Here is a 25,162-nt window from a genome sequence, read left to right as displayed (position 1 = left end):
CACATAAATCCTAAAATGGCGGTTTGACCTAAAATGGCGGCCTACATAGATTAAAGGTCAGGACCTTGTAACACAGATCTCACAAATGACTTTCGAGCAGCTTGGCGTAGGCCAATATTAATATATTTATTACAATAGGAGGCACGATATACTTTTGATTCCGACAGTGTGGCACCACATTCTTTCCCGCTCCACCCCAAAGAATAATTTTCAGTATGCAATGGAACTTTATTTATCTGCCATTAGCCAGCACACATAGAAAAAACATGAGACATCCTGAGCTGGTGGGAACAGAGACATTCACACAGAATGCGACCAATGACGAAGTTTGTGGACATCATCAAGGACACAATACAGTTGTTGCCTTTCAGGGACACCAAAACTCCCCTTCAGATGGTTTGATTTGATTTGGTTATTTATAATGTGCATACCCTAGAGGGACCAGGCAAGAAATGCATCTAGGTGCAGGTGTGAAACTAATCAATTGATGGTGCATTGCACCAACTCAAAGACTGACGTGGTGAGTTAAGAAAATGTATACAAAAAGATGAGTTTTTAATTGTTTTCTAAAAACAGTCAGGGAATCAATACATCAAAGGTCCAAGGGCAGAGAGTTCCAGGCTCGAGGGCAAAATACCTCTCACACCGTGTATTTGTTCTGACTGATAGTACCTGCAAAAGGTGCTGGTCTGTAGAAGGCAGACAGGGTTGTGGGCAGTACAACTGGATTCATGCATTCAGGTAGGAAGGTGCCATCCCACGAATACACTTAAATACAAGGCAGTGCACCTTAAACAGGACTCTCTGATGAACCAGAAGCCAGTGAAGATTCCTTTGGTATTGGGAAATAGCTGTTCTTCTTTGTAGTGAGAAAATAAGTCTAATGGACTGAGTTTTGAGCGACCTGTAGTCTTTTAATTTGACATTTTTGAGCCCCCATGAAAAAAGGGCATTACAGTAATCCAGCCTGGCATTGGTGAGCAACCCTACACTACTACTGTTGGCCGGTCCTTCTCAGCAATAAGTGAGATGACAGGTTTTATGAGTCTCAGTTGTTAGTATACTGATTTGACCGTTTGACTGACCTGGGAATTGCAGTCCATACTTGACTGCCAGATTCAGCCCACATTCTTCACTACATCTGAATATCTTGTGGGGGCACCAAATAGAGAGGGGCATGGGTTGCTTTGAACCCTATTTGGTACCGGTCTCTTGGGGCCCAACACAATGACCTACATTTTTTATGGATTCAGCTGGAGCTTGTTCTCCAGCATCCAGCTTGTAATATTATTAGCACCGGATAAAATCAAATCAATTGCCTCCCGTGGTTGATTGAGTCACACATAGATATGGGTGTCATCTGCATATGAATGGTATGACAGAGCAATGTTTGGATGTAAATATTGAACAACAATGGTGAGAGCGAGGACCCTTGAGGTACCCCGCATTCCACGGGTATGACATTGGAAACATGGGCTCCCATTTTCACCTGCTCGGTGCGGTCGGTCAAAAATGACACAAATCATTTTTTTAAAACCTCATCTGAAACCTGTGCTACTGAGGACAGCCTTGCAAGGAGGATCTCAAAGTCGACTGTGTCGAAAGCCACCGACAAGTCCAGCATGACAAGCATGCTGACAATTACTTCATTGGCGGCCCCCAACAGGTCATCCGAGACTGACACAACAGAATCTTAGCAGACCATAACAGGCCAGCTATAGGACAATAGTTAGAAAGAACTTTATGATCCAGCTAAGGTTTTTTTAGCATGTTGTAAGAAATGATTTTTTTTACTCTTGGGGAACACACCCCTGGAGCAGTGAGGCATTGGCCATAGTTTGTATTAATGCGCTTAGTGCCTTATCATGCGGTTTGGCCAGGTATGCTGGGATTGGATCATAGCCTAAGTTCATAGGTTTAAGTTTCCATAAAAGATCAGGGATTTCATCTGTCCCAACGGGAGAGAAAAGTAATTTAGGGCATGGCTTGGGAAGATGTAGGGTTTTGGTATGGTTGGACTGGCTTCAACGGGATAAACATTCATATTATTTCTAATAATATTTAAGCTCATTAGCCACATTGAATGAAGCTGGCAGACTGGAATTGTTATTATCAGGAGTAGGAAAACTTTTAATAGCAAGAAACAATGTGTTGGGTCTATTTTCTGCTAAATCAATTTGTTTTTGCAATGCTGAGGATTTGGCGAGCATCATTTCTCATTCGTAAATCTCCAGGACCAATTTGACTGCCAAACGGTTAGCTTCATCTCTGGATTGCAGCCAAATGTTTTCTTTTTTCCTATATTGTCATTTCAGGTTATTCAGATTTCCGCTATACCACTGGTTAATATTCCTCTATTTTTCTTAATGATTTTTAACAGGGCAGTGCGATTGCAATTGTTTTGCAGACGTGTCATCAAATTAAGATAGTATACAGTGCAGTCCGTAATATATTGCATATGCGATAGATCCTGTAAGAGGTCAGCACTAGGGATAGAGTCAAGGTCCCTTTATCAACGATGCAGTTGCTACTTAATGACAGTATTTTGTGACTGAGATTGAGATAGACTCGATAATTGGAAGCCTACCAAAAAGTGTATGGACCAACTCACAGGGTTTATGGCAAGTTTACCTAGGGTCAACCCTCAGTAGATCAAAGGGTCCAAACAGTGCCCATGTATGAGTAGGTAGATTTGAAAGAAGATGAAGATCATGGGTCTGTAGAACATCTAATAGATGTCTACAGTCAGAGTCTCCCAGGATGTTACACCAGATATTTAAATCACCCAGAACAATCAGATTGCCATGCTCGAGGGCCTGTAGTCCCAGATAAGCATCTAGGGCATCTATAAATGGCGTGGCTGAGCCAGGGCGTCTGTAGCAGACTAATAAGTGGTGGGCTCCATTAGGGGATGGATAGTAAGTACAGGCCAAAATCTGAGATATTGCGTCCCAATCAGGAGAGTGAAAATTGTTAACTTCTAAGGAGGATTTAGTACTAATGGCCACCCCAACCCTCTTTTGAGCCACGCGGTTGTGCCAATTTAGGTGAAAGGAGTACGGCACTAACAGATGAAGATGGGCTGTACAGTTATCTGTAAACCAGGATTCTGTTATAAGGAGCATATCAAGTTCCAGAGAATTGATGGTTTTGTTTATTGCAATAGCATTTTTTATTGCTGAGCGGCCATTAATAAATGCCATCCTCAGTGGTGCTATTGTGATACTGGTAAAGTGCAGCACCTTGGCTGTGCCAATTCTGGGCAATCTGATCTTATTCAGGGAAGAAAGCGGCAGCACACTGAAGACGGTTTCCCTATATGATAATAGTTCATCCACTGTGTAAATAAGCCTCATGTTACTATGTATGGTAAAACACACTTAAACAAGAAGGTGTCTGTAGGTTTTTAGCCTTAGGAGAATGGAGTCTAACTTCTAAGGTGCCGGGTTCTGAGTGACTACTCACAATACCACATCTGCAACGGACCGACACAGATCAGCTGGTCTCTGTCATGATGGTGCCATTACGCCTGTTAACAAAATAAGAGCTTTCAAGAACAACAACTCTCTTGGCAGTTGTAGTTCAAGTGCTAAAGCAAATAGCAGCGTTCACAGAATGCAATATCAAACATTCAGGGAGTCTATTGCCACGTCCAACAGATGAGAGTGCTAAATTCACTGGAAGTTAAATTCAAATCTAGATGTTTGTATTAAATCAGATCAAATAATTATAATCAATTTCAAGAGTTATTTTAAAGTTCTTAAAAAAGATATTAATTTAAAAGCAGTATAGATAAAAATGAAAATAATTAACTGGGCTCTTCCTGGATTGCCGTTTCATCCCAGCACTTGACAACAGATGTCTGCACTTGCCCTTGCACTTGCCACCAGCTGGCCGTACATACTTATTGTTATTCTATTATCCAATGTGCTGCACTTTTCCCCCCTCCTCTCCCCTGCACTTTTCCACTTCCCTCTTCCCATGCACTTGCACAATTTGAATGACACTTGGCCTAGTAGGATCGCTCTCTGTCTTCTCTCTGTTCCCCCTCTCTTGCCTCGTCACACCTTGAAACTCTTGTGTATAGGTGCGTTATAAATGCCATATCATATCATCCCACATCCTTCTTCCCAGACTCAACTGCCATAGGGCGATTTGAAACCGCTGATCGTGCTGTGAATATGCCTCACTGAAAGTATTTTTGTGAATTTGTATTCCCCCGGGTCCCAGTGAGTGCCCGTAAACCTGGTTCACCGACCTTGTATGTATCAGCTGGGTCAGTTCCCAGTGACTGCTGTCTCCTAGGTACAGCCAGCTTGAATACTTCTTCCAGCACCCCACTGACTTAGAGTGTATGCACAATTTTTTCCATGTGGCCTATCAAGCAAGGCCTCTCTGTGTCACTCCCCTGTGATCAATTTATCTGTGGTTTGTACCTGACGCTGACGATGCGGCGACCCACCACATGTTATGCCACCATATTTATCTCAAACCCCTACCCCACACACCCAGAGCCTCTCATGTCCCCCCTTAGGCGCACCCTCCCCAATGCTGTTGCCCTAAGCGCCTTTTAATACAATTGTCAATGATACCCTGTCCTGTGCCTGTAGTGCGCGCTCCTATTCCCCTTATTCCCGCAGATGGTAGGTACCTTTACTACATTCCCCCCTTTGGTAAATCTATCAACCAACGCTCTTTTGCCTGCCCACCATTTATTTGCTCATTGTTTTGGGCATCCATCGCATCCTTACCCTGTCCATGTCCCCTCCTTCTTCTTCGTACCCATCCAAGGTGGACCCTATAACCATGTAATCCTGCCCATTTAAAGAACATGCCACCCAAAAGGCATCATAATCTTCCACATTTGGTGGGGCACTGCAAAGACCACCTGCACTTGATCTTCACCATCATTCACTCCAGGGGGCTGAACCTATTTTTTGCTTCTCCCCTTCTTCACATCAATAGCAGACATTATATACTGAACTTTTTTCCTGCTGCAATTGCAGTTTTTAGAATCAACTCTCCTGTGCAGAAGGCGATGAACATCAAGACAAGCATGGGGACAAGTATCTTGAATATTCAGACCAGCCACTTGTACACCCAAGCAAACAATAAGTTCAGCCAACTGTCTTATGTGGTATCAATTGTCTCTTTGGTCATTCTTTTGTGTAGGTTGCGGATCTCTTCGACAACCTCCATGAGTGTCCCATTGCCAGCATTGTTAGTGTGTATTGCTGTGCTTCTGATGCCTATTTTGTGGCAGACTTGCCCCTCCATGGCTGTTATCATCTCCAAAACAAAACGGTTTTGAAGTGCTAGCAAGTGTAGGGCACAGAGTTCCTCCCTTACTGCATTCAATCGTTTCTCGGTTGCATTTGTCAGCTGTAGCACCTCGTACTTGGTAATCTGCAGGCACCCCAGGAAGTAGCTGCAGTGAGGCAAAAAAGACACATAGTTTGCTGAATAGCTTGAAGTGATGTGGAATGGCATTCAGGCTTTGTGACAATTATTCTGATATGTAATTGCTTCTTCTTTTCCTTCTGGTCATCGTTTTCTCCTGTCCACCCAGTGCACCCTGCACTCTCCTGATCTTCTTTTGTCAAAATGGGGGAAGGTTTTTGAATGGTAAGAAATCTGCTTGAGGCATGACCAAAGCAGGGTTGTGGAGCTTGACAAAGGCACACACCCGTCCCCAATCTGGACATATGCTTTGCATCCACAGGCCCACCAATGTTCCATCACTGCTGCTGTCCCACTCTGCAGTGCCAGGATGCTCATCATCTTCTTGCAGCCAGCGTTCACCCCGACTATGGCTGTCCCTGATGCTCTGAAACAGAAAAGAAATTGTAAAAGAGGCTTTATGTGAACTGGTTGTTGTCTCTCTTATCTATCCAAGTGAAAGCATGCATATGTGCATTCCATACTAGCCAACATCTATCATTCATTTTTATCACCACCCCGTTCTCAAATCCACCTAATCCCTCTGTGCGACACTACACCATCCCCTGTTCCCATTTTCCATCATGAAACACCAAATCTTGTATTCTCATCAGTGGTCTTCGTGGCACCAAGGGATATCATTCCCTGAAGAATGTTTGCAGTACACCCTACCGTGGGCCATGAGCAATTGCTCTCCCCTCAATGTTCCTTCTGTGACATATGCTATTATTATATGCTTTGTGGTTTTGTTAAGTATTTCAATCAGGCGATACACCCTGGTCCCAGCCTAGTATGCTGCACACAAATGAAATAATGATTTTATTATGTCTATAGGTTCAATATTCTGAGTGATATACCACTCATATCACACCCCTTCTCAAAATACCCCCAGGTCACAATGGACCAGGAATCAGGCTGGTTGGATAACAGAAAAGGATGTCATGTTTTATGGTGTTACTATCATAATGTCTAGGAACCTCCCCCAGCTCCTATAACCAAAATCTAATTTTCCCCCAAATACATATTTATACAGTGATGACCTCTGAGTAAATCAGATGCACAGGTTACACATTTCAAGGGTCACATTTCAATCCAAATCCCCAGTCTGTGGGACGTGGTTTAGGCTTTCTGTGACATTTTGGCAATTTTAACCATGACAGATGTGGCCTAAAAGTTTCCAATTTTGTGCATAGATGTGTGTTTTCCCCTGGGATATGTGTACAAAATGTCATGTGTGCAATTTCCATACTTTACCCACAAACGGTTATTCTTCACAACTTCTGTTCCTTATGCAGTAATGGGTTCAATCACGTCTTCAAAGAAAGAGCATAACATTAGATTTAAAACTACCAACTTTCAGATTTTTCCTCATTCTTGTGGCAAAGTTAAATGTCTTTAAAGTTCAGTTACAAATAGGCATTTAAATATCAAATGTCCTTAGCAGTTTTTTTCTTTTCTTTCAACTGGCAGCAGCTGTCAAATTCCTTTGAAACAGGATGAGGGGCCTCTTTCCATTCACGGAAGTTTCCTGCCTTTCACACTTGACAGGTGACAGTCTTAGCCTGCTATTGTCTCAGCCGTAGGCTGAGACAAATGTCTGATGCACTGGGGAACCCCCCCATTGTCTTGGGATTCAAAGCACCCATGCTTGCAATTAGCATTTCCTGCTCCAGAGGTTTATGAGGTGTCACCCTTTCTCAGGGCTGGCACTCTGGGATAGCAGGTTTTGTAGCAAACCCTTTCACATGCTTGAATAATCAAGCCTTTACACAATAATATACTTTTAAAATAGGCAATTTTGATCTTCATTCAGGAAAAGCACATCTAACTTATTTCTTTTAAATTCGGTTTTCCTCTTCAGCAAATACCATTTTAGTCAGCTCTAGTCCTTCTCGTGAGTGCTGGAATGGTTTGCACCATGGATGTATTTATCAAGCATTTGTTTAGAGTCTTTCTCTGGACAGCTGATTCTTGATACTTGTTGCAAAGTTTTAGCCGCGTTTCCCGTGGAAAGTGAAAAACACAGTCCCTGGTTTGCTTTTCCAAAGATACTGTTGCCAGGAGCTGTTATTCAAATGAGGCCCGGTTCCTCTGAGCCACAATGGATGATCCTGAGCATTTCAGGGCCTTTTTGATCACAGTGGTTTATGAGAAATGAGTGGATTTGGAGCCAAACAGCACTTTGAAAGATTAGGAAAGTGTCATATAAAAAGTCATTTTCGGGTTTTCGGCACAATGATGCTGTTACATTCACTTTGCTCCCTGTAAAATGTGGCAGAGCCCACTGGCATGCACCTGCAGGGAGAACTCTGTTTTCACCCCACCTGAACCGTGTGTGGCAGGGTAGGCAGCCTTTCTCTGGTTGAGACACAAACACAGTTTTAAAGATTTTGGCATGCACAGGAAACAGCGCAGTCATTTCGGGCTGTTTCTTTCACCATGGCAGTAAAGTGATGTAGTGAGGCTCATCTGAGTGGGTCAAAATATCCCACAGCTTCTTTTTTTAAAAATTCTCTTTATCTGTATATAATTATCAGCATATACTTCTTCCCCTTCATCTATACAAAGAGCAGGCCCTTTGTTTTAAGAGACAGGGGAATTAGCATCCCTCCTCCCCTGCTACTACTTCTTGAGGTAAGAATAGTTTTGGTGTCCCTGTTACATTTGGGATCAGCAAGCACACATAGCAAGTGCCATTAGCCCTCTCTCGTCCCACACATTTCCTCTCATCACACCAGACATTCCCAGATGCCGTGCCCTGTCACCCAAATTGTGTCATAAAACCTTTCTATGCTAAATATACTTCTTCTGTTGCACATACCTTTTGCACAATCTTTACTTATGCCACCATAGTATTTATGCAATATAAACCAGAAGAGAGAGACAGAAACATACAAAACAATCCTATTAATGGCACATATTTTTTACATTTTCTTCCATTCCCCCCAATGTTGACACACCCTATGTGCTCTTCCTCTATGGGCCTTCTGTAAAATCTTATTGCAGAAAAAAGTGTTAGTGAGATTTAATGAATACTTCCCATCAACCTGTTGCCCTATCTTCCTCTCTGGATGGGGTGATGTTGTCTCTACAAATGTCTGAAATGTTAATCTATGCTGTTCTTTCTTTAATCTTCACTGCTGTAGGTGTCAAAAATACCACTTTGTGAGGACCCATACATTTTGGTTCTTACCACTTCCACACAAAGTTGCAGACAAATACTATGTCACCAGATCGAGGGGTGTTGCTCATGTAAAAGAGTCCTTGTCGTGTGCACTTGCAAGTGTTATATTGTTGGTTGGCTGGCTTGTTGGTCATCGTATCTGGCAGGACACGTATTTCAGTGCTTTAGTGAGTTCATAAAGATATACTTGCAATTCTCTCCCAAAACCTGTGCTTCTATGTTAGCGTACATAATTGTACATGTAGGAGGCAAGGCACATGCATCCTTCTGCCAGTAACAGTTTCATGCAGTCAAGTGATGATCTGTGCCAGTAGAGTTGCATGATGCGAAAAGCACTAAGGGGAGGCAATAAAGACACATTTTGTACAAAGATGTTAGCTTTGATAAGCGTTCTTTAAGCAATCCTTTTAAACACTCTACCATACCATTTGCCCGTGGCCGTTACACTGTGCAAAAGTAGTGCTTGATTCCAGGGAGGTTTGTAATCTCCTTGAATGAGTCATTCCTAAAATGTTGCCCATTGTCGACCTTAGTTCATCTGAAACTCCCCATCTTGAGAACACTTCCCTTACCAACAATGTTGCTGCCGACTTTGCGTCAATGAGTGCACAGGGCCCGTCTCAAGCCAACATGAAAACGGACAGACAATGACAAGCATGTACCTATAAGAGGTACATCTGTCTTGCATAATGACATAGTTGATATGCAAGTTTCAGAGGGCCTTTCTCATCAGAGTAGCATGCCTCTTATTGTTTTTAATGTTTGACCTGTCCGAAACAGTTATTACACCACACACTTCCCTGTAAACTTTGCTAAAAAAGTTAATGGAGCTTGTGGACAAACCACCCCTCATTTATTTCTGCTGCCACATGCTCTTTGGACACATGGGCGGGAAAATGTAATTGCCCCAATGCTATAGCCAAAAATGTTCTAGGCATTACTGGTTTCCCTGTCATAATTTTCCTCCAAATCAGTTGGGAGAGGGAGCGTCTCCTCTGTGTCTATTGATCTTTTTCTTCCTGGAGAGCTTCCTTCTGCATGTCATTTATCTGTACAATTGTCAGGTCTGGGTCTGGTATAGAGTAGATTGAACACCGTTTTGTACACAGGTTGTCCGAATGACCATTACTATGTTCATGAAGCTTTAATTTATCATTGGCTGTTAATAATGTACATTTCATTTAGGATATTGGCAACAGGTTGGTTTGGCCTTAACTTTACTTTTTACAGAGGGAAGATTTACCAATCCATCATGGTGTCAATGGTGCTGGGAGCTGATGGGTTAAAGGGTGCTCTTCAAGACTTTACAGGCATTCTAAACTGTCTTTCAATGTCCAAGTTCAAGCAGGAAGGTCCTGTGTGGGAGAAGCTCTAAGTTTAGGCCTAAAGACACAGTTTAACAGGAATACAGGAGAAGAAGCATTTGAAGTTAAGACCCTCAGTGAATTCAGAGCTGCGAGGGACAAGAAAACCAGATTAATCGGTGGGAGTGCAGTGCCTTATATTTGCTGGAGAAGCTGTTGTAAAAAAGCAGTTTGTTTTAGATTCCCTTTTCGGTACTCAGTTAGATAATTTGATTTTTTAGCTACAGTTTTATTTTCCTATTTTTGTTGTAGCGACTTCTTCATTTTGTCCCTCAGAGAAAAGAGGTTATGTGATGTATATGAAGCATTTAATGCAGTGTTCATGAGCTGACTATCGTGTTTTCTGAAACTGACATTAGCTGAACTGGCTTCGCGTGCTGGGCAATTTGTGACTGAACTTCAGAAGCAAGACTTTAGTTAACCTTGCAAATTTTGTATTTGTTTCGAGCCAAGAACCAGCAACTCAGAGAGCAATGTCTCCATGTTCTATCAGTGCCTGACGGAGAGTAGTGTCTCTCGACTGATCTTTTAGTGCACGCGCCGGCAGGGGAGTAGCATCTCTACCATTACACAAATGCAGTAAAGAGCAGTGCCGTTGTTTTTTCATTGTGATTGTTTCAAAGCTCTGGAGAGGAGTGTTTAACGTTTAATGTGCAAGAGCAGTGACTATAGTATATTTCACACAGCCAGCAGGCTTTGATAAGGAGCCTTTTTAAAAGAAAGCAACAAAGGAAAATATAAGAATTAATTAATATGCAAAAAAGTTTTACTGGATATAAGGCAAGGTTACTCTAAACACGTGTGAAGTTACTGAGACTTCAATCTACTGCCTAAGAACTCTGTATTTCGTCAGTGAAGCTTGTAGTGTCTAAAAAAACGTAAGTGATAACCAAGTCCTATTAAGATTGTCAGAGGATTGGTTAGTTAACTTCACTGCTTTCAGCACTGAAAATTCTTCCCAGCCTTCAGAGGAGGAACACAAGTACAGGTTTTAATATGAGAATTGTGTTGGGTGAGTCAGGGGTTTTAGAGTGAATTTCAACCTGCTTGTCTTGTATTTTCTCTGCAGATTCCCGCCTAGCCAGTAAGCAGATGTCTGTTTTTTGTTATTTTCTCCACTTCCGCTTTCCCTTGAGGATGTTTGTTTTTCAGTTTTTAATATAAGCAGTTGTTGATCAGACGTCTTGAGGGGTCTGTGGGGCTCAGCAGCTCTGGTGGACAAGGACTCATGAGGCACAGACAACAATAGGTATTGAGCTGAAGGGCTCTGCGTTCTGTGACCCTTCATTCCTTTTTTCCCCTGCAAGCACCATTGGCACCCTCCCTTCCCCACCTGGGAATAGTCTGGTGTTCCATTCTTCAGGTACTCTGCTTATTTTGCTGCTTTGTGGGCCATACCGTTCCCTTACGAGCTCACGTCCTGCCCATACTTTATTATTGCTACCTGTACTGGCAATTTTAATGCTTCTATTAGCTCACTCAGTAATTCAGAATGTTGTACCGGGAACCCGTCGCTCCTCCTGAACCCCCCCTTCTCTCCCAGCGGACCAATCCTGAATGTATGGTGGACATGACAGAAGTAGAGCCTGAGAAAATGTTTCCTGCATGTCCCCCTGTTATGTTTAGTGCACATACCATGGCCACTTATTCTGCTGCCTGCACTGAATAATGCAATGGTAGCCTCATTTGGGAGGCAATTAGAAATCTCCAGTCCTTATAGTACACTACTGCAGCACCAGTGTGTCTTCTTCCTGTATTTGAGTCTATGCTTGAGGACCCATCAATGAAGACCATATCCCCTCCCTCTATTTATTTTTCTTTTATCTGAATGCTCCCTTCCATTCTGTCCATATATGCTGTGTAATCATGCATATAATCCCCTGACTCTGCTGGCCTTGCTGTGAATGTTGTTGGGTTCACCACACAATACTTTACTACCTGAATTGCTGGGTTTGTCAGTATAATCTTATAACCTGAAGCCCTCTTCGTGATATTACTTTTGGATTTCTCCAGGATGGCAATAAGAGAGTGCTCAACCTACCAAACCACCAGGCAGCCCATGGTGCTTGCTGCAGAGTTTTCTATCTCAAACCCAGCAGCTGCAAGTGCTTTCTCACACGGGAAGTGTCCCTGCATCTCTAGGTCTAGGAGACCACTGTAGTAGGCCAGAGGCTTGTGTCCCTGTGGCTTCTTCTGCCTGAGGACCGCCGTCATCACCGAGCCGTCAGAATGGGAAAGCAGATAAACATTTTCTTTGTAATTTGGGATAGCCAACACTGGCAAATGGGCCAATGCCTCCATGAGTTTGGCAACATTCTTGTTCATTTCTGAAGTCCATTTTATTGCCCTTTTTTCCTTCTGCAGCTCCTTGAGTGTCTGAAGGAGAGGGTTTGTGAATGTGGAGTAGTCAAACATCCATGCAATAGTTGCATAATCCCAGAAACTGCTCCATCTCTTTCACCGTGTGGGGGATGTGGGGTCTTGTGTATCACTTCTACTCGCTCTGGGTTTATCTTGCACCCTTTTTTGGATATAATCTGCCCCAAGTAGAACACTTCCTCCTGGCAGTACTGTAACCTGTCCTTATCAACCTCATACCCTTCGTCTAATAATAATGTCAAGAGGTAGACTTGCTCTGCCCGGCACTCCTCTTCATTCTCACTGCACCCTAATAAGTCATCTATAGTACTCGTCCTTTGCAGATTACTCCAGTCCATCTGGAGCCTCGGTTAAATATACTTGGGGCCTCGCAGTACCCTTGAGGTGTGCTCAAATAAGACCCCTGATACATGAACGCCGTCATGTACCTGGAATCTGGGTGTAATGGGATGGCAAAGAAAGCCTTTTTAAGATTGATGACAGTGAAATATATATATTTTTTTAATTTGATTATGTAGTTAAATTAAAAAATGCATGGTGTCAATCATCAAGAGATACATTCACTAAGATGTACAAATCACATTGTAATATGCGGTCATGCTTCAATTATAGGGATTACATCATAGATTTCATTCCATAGTCTGGAGAAAAAAAATGGATGCTTCCTTTTTGATTCCCAACATGAATAAGTCCCAGAGATCATTGGAACTTTCAATCGACTGGAGGCCAGCAGCAACGATGGCCTTCTGTCGGAGAGCTGCCATTGCACCACAATCGAAAAGGAGGTGCCGCACAGATTCAATAGCAGTGTCACCGCAGAACCGACAAAGTCTATGGTGCCTTTCCATCCTATGCCAGCGCCAAGTTGTTTCAAATGATTTGATAGCATTACACTTAATGCATAAATAGACCCATGCAAGATGGTTACCAATGAAGTTTCAATATGTATGGGAAAAAGCATTCTGAAGCCAATTGCGAGGCTAGGTCAACTATCATCTGGTCATAGCTATAAGAGTCCAACTGCAACCTCATGGTTTGTTTGTATTGGCCAAGTTTCATTGCCATGGGGTCCATTCTTAGTTTACCGAACCATGGGTCAGATAAGATGTTTGAGTGCAACAAGTGAGAAAATGTTCATGTAGGCAGATTTTAATGAAAAGATTCATTCAGAAGGCCCATGAGAGTATTACTCGCACCATGGGCAGAAGGTTAGACTCATCAGCATAATCCGTTAGCCTATAGGTGTAAGGCCAAATTCCAAATAGAGCATTTCTGGTGACACATAGAGTGGTAAACATAGTAGCCGCTTAAGGGTCATTTACTCTATTCTGGAGATGGCTTTCATTAACCCAAATGCCCATGCCTCGTATAGCAGATCATTGGCGCTATTATTATTATTATTATTATTATTATTATTATTATTATTATTATTATTATTATTATTATTATCATCGAATACAGCTTGACAACAGATCCCACTGAATAGCCTCCTCCCCTCTAAGCAAGTGAGCGAATGCTGCCTGATATTTGTGCACTACAGATTTTTTACTTACTCAGATGTGAGACACCCAGTAGTTTTGAATCAATTGTAATGCCCAAATATGTATATTCACTCACTACTTCAAGTGGAGCCCCTTTGAGATTCCATGTTGAAAGTGCCACTTTTTAGATTGGTGGCTTAAACACCATGATTTTAGTTTTGTGGTGTTTATTCTTAGGGAATTAGCTACAGAGAAGGACAAGCGGTTGTCTATGGCTAGTTGTACTCCATATGGTTTAAGATCCAGAATGGCGATGTCGTCAGCATAGCCAAACCATTGAACCTCATGATTGCAAAGGGCATGGTGGTATACATCTACTATTGGTTAGGTCAGAGCCCATGTCAGATAAGTACAGATTAAAAGTCAATGCAGCTAAGGTACAGCTCTGTTTGAGGCCCAGTTTTGTATTGAAACAACTAGATGTCCTGCCATTACTCTCTAGTCACACTTTAACACACGTCTCTTCTTGCAGTTTCATACTCATTTTCAATAGGCCCAGTGTAATTCCTCAGCTCTGCAATTTGCCCCATAGCCTTCTATGATCAACAGTGCCAAAAGCTGCACTGTAGTCAACACATGCCACATATGTGGGACATCTCTGGATCTTCCAGTCTTGTTGAATAATGGTAATGAGAGATAATATGCTAACTGACGTAGAACTCCACTTACAGAATCCGGTTTGGATCCAGGGAATTATGTCGGACCAGTCTGCCCAGTTTGTTAGTTCCTCCAACAATATTTTAGCAAATATCTTAGAAGGAACATCAAGCATAGCCAGGAGTTGATAATTTCATGGATCCGTGTGTGAACCCTTTTTCAATACAGGAACCAGAATACTATCACACCAGGACTGTGGGAGCAGTTGGGTAGAAGCTATGCAGGAGAACAGGTGGTTTAAAACTTTGGACCACAAATCGACATTGGATTTTATCAAGAGATTGCACAGACCATCTGGGCAAGGGACCCGTGATGATTTACTCTGACAAATCAATCGGGCCACATCTTATGTGCTGTTCTTATGTTGCCACTTTCCAGATTGTAGAGGAGGAGAAGAATGGGCCAGGTTGGTGCCATCAAGCGTGTCGTTGATATAGGCAATCCAGACGGCGTCAGACACACCATTAATTACTGAGGAACTGGTCTTGTTCTCATTGTTTATGATCTGTCAGAATGCTCTAGAGTCATTAGTTTGGACACTCCAGACTAGTTCCCTGCATTTTTCGCATGCCCGTTGCTGGCAGTATTGTTGGAGACTCTTGTTATAATTTGCCCTTATTGTTCTCTGCTCTAGGGCACACTCAGCATGGACGTCCTTGTGTGTGGCCAGGCAGCACAACTCTCTGTCACTTATCAATTTGTTGTAGTTATGCTTGTGGGTGTTCTTCAGTTCAGAGGCCAGTCATTTGTTGCTCATTACTTTGGGGACAATTGCTGTATTAATAGCAAACACACTCCTCATAATTAGCCAGTGTGGAGTGACCTTTGTGTATTTTCGGTGTCTCATAGTTTAGTTGAAACAGAGATGAGAATTGACCAAACACAGACGGTAGAATTGTTATATGATTCAAATACATTTGATGCTAGTCATGGCGTTATTAAGTAGGACAATCCCCGTTGTTTCAGTAATGAGTTTTTACTTTATCAAGACTTATTACGAGCAGAAGATGATCACTCTCATGACGTTGTATTATGGACAAATCGGTTACCAATAAAGGATTGTTTGCAACAAATGCAGAGTCGATGATACTGGAACTGGTGGCGGAGTGCCTTGTGTATTGAGGGGGACAATCAGATGGTTGGCCTCTGTTCATCATTGTAAACCCTCTCGACTATAATAAGGTTACTCCGTTTGATTCCATGGGGGCAAGTATGATTGAGCCTCAATCTTTCAACTGGTCTGGAGTGGCGTGGTACATTGGACATCTCATTGTGATTGTCGTAGCACGATATTCGAGAGTTGAAATCGCAACACATGATAATGGGAAAGTTGTTAATATCAGCTTCAAATCAATCTTCCATTCATTTAAAAATAGCCACGTGGGGAGCAGTGTAAGGACGATCATATAGTGTAGTAATGATCATTTGTTTCCGCTCCACAGTATCCACGGTAGTCATTTTGCCTACCAAGATATTCGGTGATAGGCATTGGATTTCTGTAAGAGTGTCCATTTTTGTTACATCAATTAACAGGCTACCTTTAGGTCTTCCCTTTTTACCTTTGGTGGCTGGTGTTTGGATGATGGTCCAGCCATCCATGACTAGTGGATCGACCATCCAAGTCTCCTGCAGTACTAATATATTGAACCCATCTACATGGTCAAACATACAATCCTGTTTGTATAAATGAGTGTGGCCTCGAGTGTTCCAATTTAGAGCAAGGAATGCGTTGTTAGGATCATTGCTGGTGTCGCTTTTGTATCAGACCAGCTAGCCATTCCCAGGGATCTTCATCGCTGCAGGGGCCCTGGGCCGCGCTTCCCAATTGCTGTGTGTTAGGAAAGATTTCCATTTATGTGTACTTTTCCCTCCAGTTGTGAGCCCCTCAACATTTTGCTGTTGTCTGACAATCCTAGCATGACTTTTGCCAGTGGAGCCCAGCCTTATGCTGTACTCCGCTGGGCTTTCGCTCACTTTGTTATGGGGAAACTGATATGCCCTTAAAGACAGTCAGTACTTCGAGACTTTGTTTGACTTTGTGTTTCATTTAGTTGCTTTTCTTGGCAACATTTTATCAGTGCACTAAGTATCTTACAGTACAGTGCGCTAGGGTCTTCCTTTCATTTGTAAGGCCCAAGACACCCTCAAAGGATTTTTTGGTAAATGTACAAATGGGCCTTCGACAGAGCTGAAATAGTATGGATAAAACCGAGCATACACGGTCACCGTGTCGCCCAGGTGTGTTGACAAACTTTATGGATGCTTTGCTGCTGTACCCCTCCTGTGCCCTCAGACTCGCTTCAGTGGAATTGGCCTGATCCATTCATCAGGAGCAGATAAATCACCACTATTCCACCACGGAATCATCCCTGAAAGCTGCAGAGCCGCACAACTACAGGATTTGAACCTGCGACTGAAGTGGACTCGACTGCCAAAGCTTGGCCCGGAGCATGCAGAGGGTCTGTGAGTACTTGCAACCCTTACCAGTGTCCCCTGGGGTATCCACCCATTATTACGCACAACTGTCCCCTGAGCCCACTCTTCTTTATCAAGGTAGCCTGTGTGGGAACTTATTCTTCACTGCCTCCCCCACCTTCCTGAGTTGACAAAGCCCTGCAAGAGACTCCATTTTGCCCAACCAAGTGATTGCGTGCACCAGCACCGATAGTACTTTTTATCACAATGCTCCACTCATCTTAAGGATTGGGCTGCCTCTCAGTTAAGGTTTGATAAGTGAAGGACTGCCTAAACGATATTTTCACTGTATGCTCCCTTTCTTAACAGGTTGTTGACCCTTAATGTGCTCTATTACTTTAGGAGGGAGGTTATTATCACACAGTATGGAAAAAGGGAGACAACCAAGCTAAAAGCTAGCCTTGGGGAAGGACACGCTGACCCTATCGGAGGTGTCTCATCCTAGGTGGCCTGTGGTGCAACACCTATCGAAAAGGTACAGTCGGACTGTCCACTACAAGACAAAAAGCTAAAATGGCTCTTATAAAAAAACGCTCACTCCATGTATGTGAGTGTGCAATCTGGTTAGTGAAATCAGTATCTCTAAATATTCATAGGAGATATCTGGCAGGTCATGAGAGCCATCATGAGATCAAGGGTCGACCGGTTTCGATGGCAATAAACAAGTGAGCCATCCTCTTCAGCACCAGGATTAGAGAGAAAAACAAATTGTACTTATCCAGCATTGCTGTACTGGAAACACCCGTGTAGGGTACATGCGTCCCCTGTGAGGAGACAAAAGGAGAGAGAGAGAAACAGGGGGATGAAAAAACAGTACCGGGCCTGAATCTCTCTACCTAGGTGGCGGGGGTTGGTATCCTGTATCTGAAAAGGCTGATAGGCAAACATCCTTAATGGGTACAGGTAATTGGGGTGCCTGATCACCTGGGTGGGTTAATGTGTAGGTCTCGTGGGCTGGGAGGGACAAAAGAAGAGAGGGCACCCAGAAATCGATGTGGGAGTGAAACTGAGTACCGAAGCCTGAAATCTCTGTGCTTCCCTGTCTGTCACCAGTGCTCAGGTAACTGTAAGGGAGTGGGGGCCTGTGGGCTAGTGCAGCATGATGTTTATTCCAGATTCCAGTAATTAAGACCCACAGGCTTAATTAAAACATGTTTGTACTTAGTTTGGAATACATTGAGTAAACCTGGCCTCCAGGTTGCTACCACGTAGATGTTATGTTATGTTATCTACATTTATAGAGCGCACGGTCGCCCGAAGGCATCATGGCGCTGAAGAGGAGGACTGCTCAGGTAGGAGAGGAAGCCGCGGAGTAGAGAGCTAAAAGAGAGCTTTTTTAAGTGCTCTTCTAAAACCAAGATGGTTGGGAATTTTCCTCATGACAGGAGGGAGACTGTTCCAGAGATTAGCTGCTGCTATGGAAAAAGCCCTACCACCGACCCTCGTACGATGGAATCTTGGAACAGCAAGAAAATTCACGGTACAAGAACGTAAATCCCGTTCGGGGAGATAACGGGAGAATTTAGCCTGCAGGAACTCGGCTCCTTGACCATGAATAGCCCGATGAACTATACACAGGGCCTTGAAATGAACACGCTGGCCGACCGGGACCGGGAGCCAGTGAAGGGAGCATTGCACCGAGGAGATGTGAGCTCCATACGGGGTACCCGTGGCCAGCCTAGCCACCAGATTCTATATGCGCTGTAGCCGCTGTATTAAGCCAATGGGCTGTGACAGGTACAGCAAATTAAAATAATCCAAGCGGGAGACAACTAGCGCTGCGACTACAGGAGGGTGCATGGGTTCAGGTAGCATGGGTAGAAACTTCTTCAATACCCTGATTAGATAGGTAGCAGCTTGGCACATAGCCGTCATGTGTTTATACATGGAAAGGGAAGCAGAGAGAATGACACCCAGGTTTTCTACCTTGCTTACTGGTCTGGGAAGATGACCCAGAGTGAGGGATCGGGGGGGACAGCCCACTACCAGTACCTCGGTCTTGTCACCATTGAGATTGAGCCAGTTCTGGTCCATCCAATCGCTGACGGCACTCAGACAGTAATATAATAATAATAATTTTAAAAAGTCTTCCAATAGCACATGAGTACTTTTTTGGCTCTGACAAAGGCACAACGCCACATCTACTCGATCCTAATCTAGGCGGATCAAGATTTTAGTGTCGTCAGCATAAGAGCAACAGTTGAGTCCATGGGCACAGATGAGGCGGACCAGTGCCCAGATGTAGATGTTAGACAGGATCGGGGAAAGTGAAGAGCCCTGCGGGACACCACAAGTGAGAGGACAGGACGAGGAAAGGAAAGGGGGGCATAGCAATAGTTTGTGTGTGGTCTGATAGGAAAGAGGTGAACCAAGCAAGGACTTGGCCGGATATTCCGATCTGTGCCATGCATGGCAGCAGGATGGGGTGGTCGACCATGTCAAACGCAGCCGACTGATCTAACAGAATCAAGGCACCAACCCACCCAAGTCAACTAGCCTGGACATATCGTCCTGCACGGAAACCAGCACACTTTCAGTTCCTCTCCCTGGTCTGACTCCTGCACAGGATTGAAGACCTTTGAGGATTCCAGAAAGGAGGATAGAAGAGGGGTGATGAGAGATTCCTATAGTTTGGAAAGGAAAGGGAGCAAAGAAATAGGGCGAAAATTAGCCAGAACCATGGGGTCGAGTGAAGGCTTCTTAAGAAGGGGGACAACCCTTGTGGATTTCAACTCCAAGGGGACAAGTCCGAGATTGACATGAATTAGTTATTGCCAATGTGAATTCCACCAGTAGATTTGGAGCAATCTTCTTCATGATTTTGATAGGGATGGCATCCTCAGGAGATGATGATTTGATTCTTTGAATAGCGGCTAGAACTTCCGTCTCAGTAAAGAGAGGGAAGGTCGACCAGTTAGCAAGGGGTTCAGTGGGGAGAGCAGGTGGTGGCTTGACAACCTTAGGAGTCAGTATAGCTGGAGATTTAGCAAAATTTGTGCGGATTACTTCAATTTTATTAATGAAGAAAGAAGAAAGATCATTGCACAGCTTTTGAGAGGGTTTAACCCTAGAAGTAAGGGTGTCAGAGGAACCTAATGACTTCACGATAGAGAAGATGGTTTTTGGCTCACATAGCGCAGTTTCGATCTTCTGAGAGAAGAAAGTGGCTTTAGCTATTTTTACGTTGGCCACATAGGTAGAGAGGCAGGATTTTTCATGATTCTCTAAGTCCAGAATCATAATTTTTGCACCATTTAAGTTCTGTCTGTTTTAGTTTCAGGTGGGCGGTTTTAAGTTGTTCGGAGAACCAGGGTTGAGAAGGTAGCCTACGACCCTGAACCAATTTTAGTGGGGCACAGATGTCTGCAGCGTCCAAGAGGGATTGAGAGAGTAGCCTCAGTGATAATGGCCTAGAGGGGGCACAGTTGATGGGTATTTGAGCACTGGGTGCTTTGGTATCGACCGAGCGCCAAGAGGGCAGCAGGGTTTTTGGAGGAAGGAGCTTACTAGGTGGACTCACAAGTTTGAATGTGCAGAATACTAAGTGGTAAACAGACCATACCACTGGTTCAATGAGCCCAGGGCATAGCAGTGAGTCCTTTGAGAATACCAAGCCAAGAGTATTACCATGAATGTGAGTGGGGTCTTGAACCAGTTGGTACAGGTCAAGATCAGATAAGCTGTCAAAAAAAGAGCTCAACTCATTCGATCTAGGGAGATTGAAGTGGAGATTGAGATCTCCTAGCACCACTAGTTTGGTATATTGTAGACTCAGATCTTCCACTAAATGCTGTAGAGCTTTCCCAAGGTACCCTATAGGTCCAGGGGGGCGATATATGAGCAGAAAGTGACTGGTGCAGGAAGGTTCAATAGAACATCTGAAGAATAATGCTTCCACATTAAGCTTATGAGAGCAAGATAACTGGGTGATAACATATTCAGCACGGAAAATAACAGTACCCCCAACACTATGGAGGTGGGCTGTCATGATGAATGAGACGGTAAGCAGAAGGTATGGCTTGAACCAATGCAGGCGCCAAACTCAGTGCCAGCCATGTTTCTGTCAGGCAGAGAAGTGCGGGCTGCCTGCTGGATAACAATTCCCAGATTTCACCAGTATGAGCTGGGAGGGACCGTGTGTTCAGTAACAGTAGAGTGGGTATTCCAATTGCAGACCTCTTGCCACTAGTAGTGTTATTAAAGGCAGGAGCAGTAGAGGGAGAGCAGTGGTTCCGCCCAGCTGGCGAAATTGTATTTACTGGAGTAAGAGAAAGCAAAAGGTTCCTATCAGGCTGTCCCTCCATCCCATCCCGGCACGGACGGGCACAGACAGGCTTGCCTTAAGCGAGCCTTCGGTGCACTGGCTCCGTGCCCGCTGCACCCGCCCACTGCACCTGCCCGCTGCGCGGGTGGTCGATCCTGCGCGGGTGGTCGATCCTGCACATAAGTGCAAAGATCGGCACGAAACCGAGGCAGAGGGCTGGTGTGATGGGGCTAGAAAGAGGACTCAAGAGTAACACAGACACCCAAAGCTGCCGTAATAGTTCAAGATAAAATTAAGCAGCATACAATTTTATAAAATAAAATTTCACTTCATTCAAATCACCAATTTAAAAATACAATCTCACCCAATTTAAAAATACTATCTCAACACTTTTTTTAAATTGTCAGAGAAATATGCAGCAGCACAGGCTCTCTAAATGTCTGTCTGCTAACGGAGCAGCCTTACCTTCAGAGCTGGCTGTGACAGAATTTAATACCCAGTTCTGTCTATTGCTGCAATAGCCAGTAGGAATTGTTCTGAATTTATATTACAGTGTTTGAAAAGGCATATGCCACCATTGTAGAAGGATAGGGACAGCTCTCTCCTCTATCACTTTTAGATAGGCATTGCACCACACACCACCTAGGGCGAGGCACCCCTGATAGAGTCAGGGTGTCCTTCCCCAGGGCTATCTTTTTCTTTGGTTGTCTCCCCTTTTCCATACTGTGTGATAATGTAAGATCATTTGAATAACCTCCCTCATTCAGACCCGTTGTTCTGTTTTTTTTTTTACAAACTTTCCGTTTGTTTATAGACTCTATTACTTTAGGCCATTGGTAACTGTATATATGTTTAATGGTAGTGATGTGTTGGTTTAGTTATTACTGCTGATATTTTCTTTGTGTTTGATTTAAAAGGCCTTTAATAAATGTATATGTATTTTTGATACATAAACCTAACTGAGAGTAATGTGTAGTGTAATTTACTGTGTGTGCTCATTGTGGGCTTTCAATCACTCTCCCTTTTCCTGAGACATAGTCTTGACCGCCGCCAATGCTATCTTGATTGGTCTGGCTTGATCAGAAGGTTCCCCGTTCCAAGAAACTAGGCTAGCCTTCTGAACCTCTGCCCACCAGGTCAGAGTTCAGAACTCCATCTTAACACTGTGTTAGGGTTGTTTACCTCTATTAGCAATAGAAGCTTGATGGACAGATGGATTGGACTTCCGTTCGTTCATAGATGTCCGTTCTCTGCCATCATGCCCAGTCAAATCTGGGGCTCTTTTGGAAAGTAGCAAAGTGACTTCATAACCAACACATAAGAAGTGCTGATAATATTCCATTGCATAGTCCACCATCCCTTCGGGAAAGAAGCGGACCATTGAAGTTACGTCTTTGGCATCTTTGCATTAGCGCACAATTTTGATTTCATGTGGGAGGATTATTCGCAAGGGTATTATAGATTGAAATAGCTCCATGACCTGCATTTGGTAACAATAGTCATGTTGGTCTTTCCAAAATAGACTTTTTATTAGCAATGCCTTTTCTACGTGCTCATGCTGAGAACGATGTGGAGGCCTCATTATACTCTCCTGGTAAGAACCATGAGTCTTAACTGCCAAAGAATTCTTTTCTTGTGGGTGAGGAATCTCTATAACACATTCAGTTGTTAAGGCAGAAGTCACCTAAGGTTGTAGGGGGCTGTCTTTTGAGCCTTTATGCATGCCATCATTTGATACTGTTGGTGGCTCCGGTGTGTTAAATAAGTGTTTGAGATTGTAGACTGGTACATTGTTATTTGACCAGTTTCCCCCATTTGCAGGGTGAAATAATCAGCTTTTGTCTGGGTGTTACATATTATTGTGGTAAGATTCAGCACAAGTAGGAACTCGACATGTACAACGTTGCTCAGGGGGCATACATCCTGTATGAATTTCCATGATCCTGCCCTTTGAATTCTTTATTGGGTTTATGGCCGTGGTGCATTGGGACGTTGATGTCTGTATTATGCCCTGCTTTGAGGGACAATGGGTGCTGCTTTGCTCTTGGTAACAATGTGCCCTCTTTCAATTTCATTCTTACAGCTCCTGCTCCTTTTAGCATCCATACATCATTGGGGCCCGTTGTCCACAATTTCTCAGGGAGCTTCTTTAGATCTTACTGTGTGTGCCTGCTCTCATTTTTCACCAGTTGTGTTAGTTGTGGTACTAGCTTCTCTACCACTCTTATAGGGCAGGGTATCTGTAGTTGAAACACCATTTTCCCTCTTCTTCTACTTCCCCATTTGAGAAAAGCTGTTTGTCAGACACACCTGTTATTGTCAGTGTTGGGTCAATGCACAGCATGGTATGCCATTCTATGTCATTGTTATCTGTCCCATATAGTATCACCATGTCCTTTTGAAAGACCACTTCTTCAAGATGTAAAAACATTAGGGTGCCCGGGGCACCTTCCGTGTGGCACTGAGGCCGGGATAGAAATGTTGATGCTAGTTGAAATGTCTTCCCTTGCATCCCTGGCATCCATGCCGGCAGTACCTGGACCGCATATGGCAATACCATGGGTTACATGGATTGCCGTTGCAGTGTGCTGTGGGCATATACTGCCTGGAGGAGTGCTGCCATTCTGGCATAATACACACCTTGTTCTAAGCATACCATGACCTTTTCCGTGAAAGATATTGTTGTATTCAGTTTTCTCAATAAGTCCCTCCCCAGTATGTTCATGGCGGGGGTTTTTGAGTACAATAGGGGTGTTAGAAATTGTTGTGTCCCTATCATTAATGGTAACTCTTTTGTTACTAGAACTGTGAAAATTGTCCCAGAGAAGCATTACATGTCCATTGCTTTGTTTGACAGTGGACATCTGTCCTCCTTTATACATGACTTGGTGTCCCCCGTATCTATCAGGAAAGAGAACTTTCTCAGTCCTATCTTCATTGCTACCTTGGATTCCTCTTCCCGGTATTCAGTTACAGCTATGACTGGACACACACGCACTCCCTGTGAGCTCTCCTATTGGGGTGGTATGTTCTGCTGGAACGGGAAAGGATTCCCACGCAAAAGACTGACCCCGGTGGGGTACAACATTCTGTCCCAGCATCGTTGTATTTCCTGTTACCTGTGCAGCCGCTGATGGCATGCCTGGGGATGTTCCCTCGCTCCCACCATGCACCTCTGATGTTTGTGGCCACGGCTGTGGGGGCAGTGATTGTCCATGTTGCATTTGTGTTTATGGGGGCTGCGTCTGTGGTGGGACCTGCTGTATGAAGCAGCCTGGCTGTTTGATATACCTGTGCCTGTGATTGCTGCCCAAAGGGACAGATGCACCTGAAATGCCCCTGGTTCCTGCATATGAAACATGGTCCAAGGGACTGGTACCCTGTGCCTCTATATACTGCCTGTATCCCCTGCTGTGGGTATCCTCTGCCTTGTGGATAATATCCCCAAGGTAGGTACATGCCCTCTAGTGAATACCCCCTCTGAGGTTGCACCCCCCCACTGTGGTGCATACTGCACTGGCATGTATCCTCTTGTGGGGCATGTTCCCTACTGGGAACCCTCCCTGTTGGTTGGGGGACACTGCAACAGCATCTGGTATGAACATGGCCCCTTCCATTGTGTATTTTGCAAGCTCCAAGGAACCTGGAGATCCAATGGAAGTCCTTTGGCGAATATATGGTAAAATAATAGTATGTATTTGTCCCAAGTTTTTTCCGTTTCCAACTTCCCAAGTTCCTGGACATGTTGTATATATTCTGTGTGGTCTTTGCCTAGCTTCATTGTGTCTGGATACATGCTCCTTAACACCTTCCACGCATGAGCTCAGCAGTTATTAAATGGTGCTCCATCATGTGTGTT

Source organism: Ambystoma mexicanum, chromosome 5p, assembly GCF_040938575.1.
Source record: "Ambystoma mexicanum isolate Mex_15411 chromosome 5p, UKY_AmexF1_1, whole genome shotgun sequence".
Classification (NCBI taxonomy): domain Eukaryota; kingdom Metazoa; phylum Chordata; class Amphibia; order Caudata; family Ambystomatidae; genus Ambystoma; species Ambystoma mexicanum.
This window is presented reverse-complemented; position numbering follows the sequence as displayed.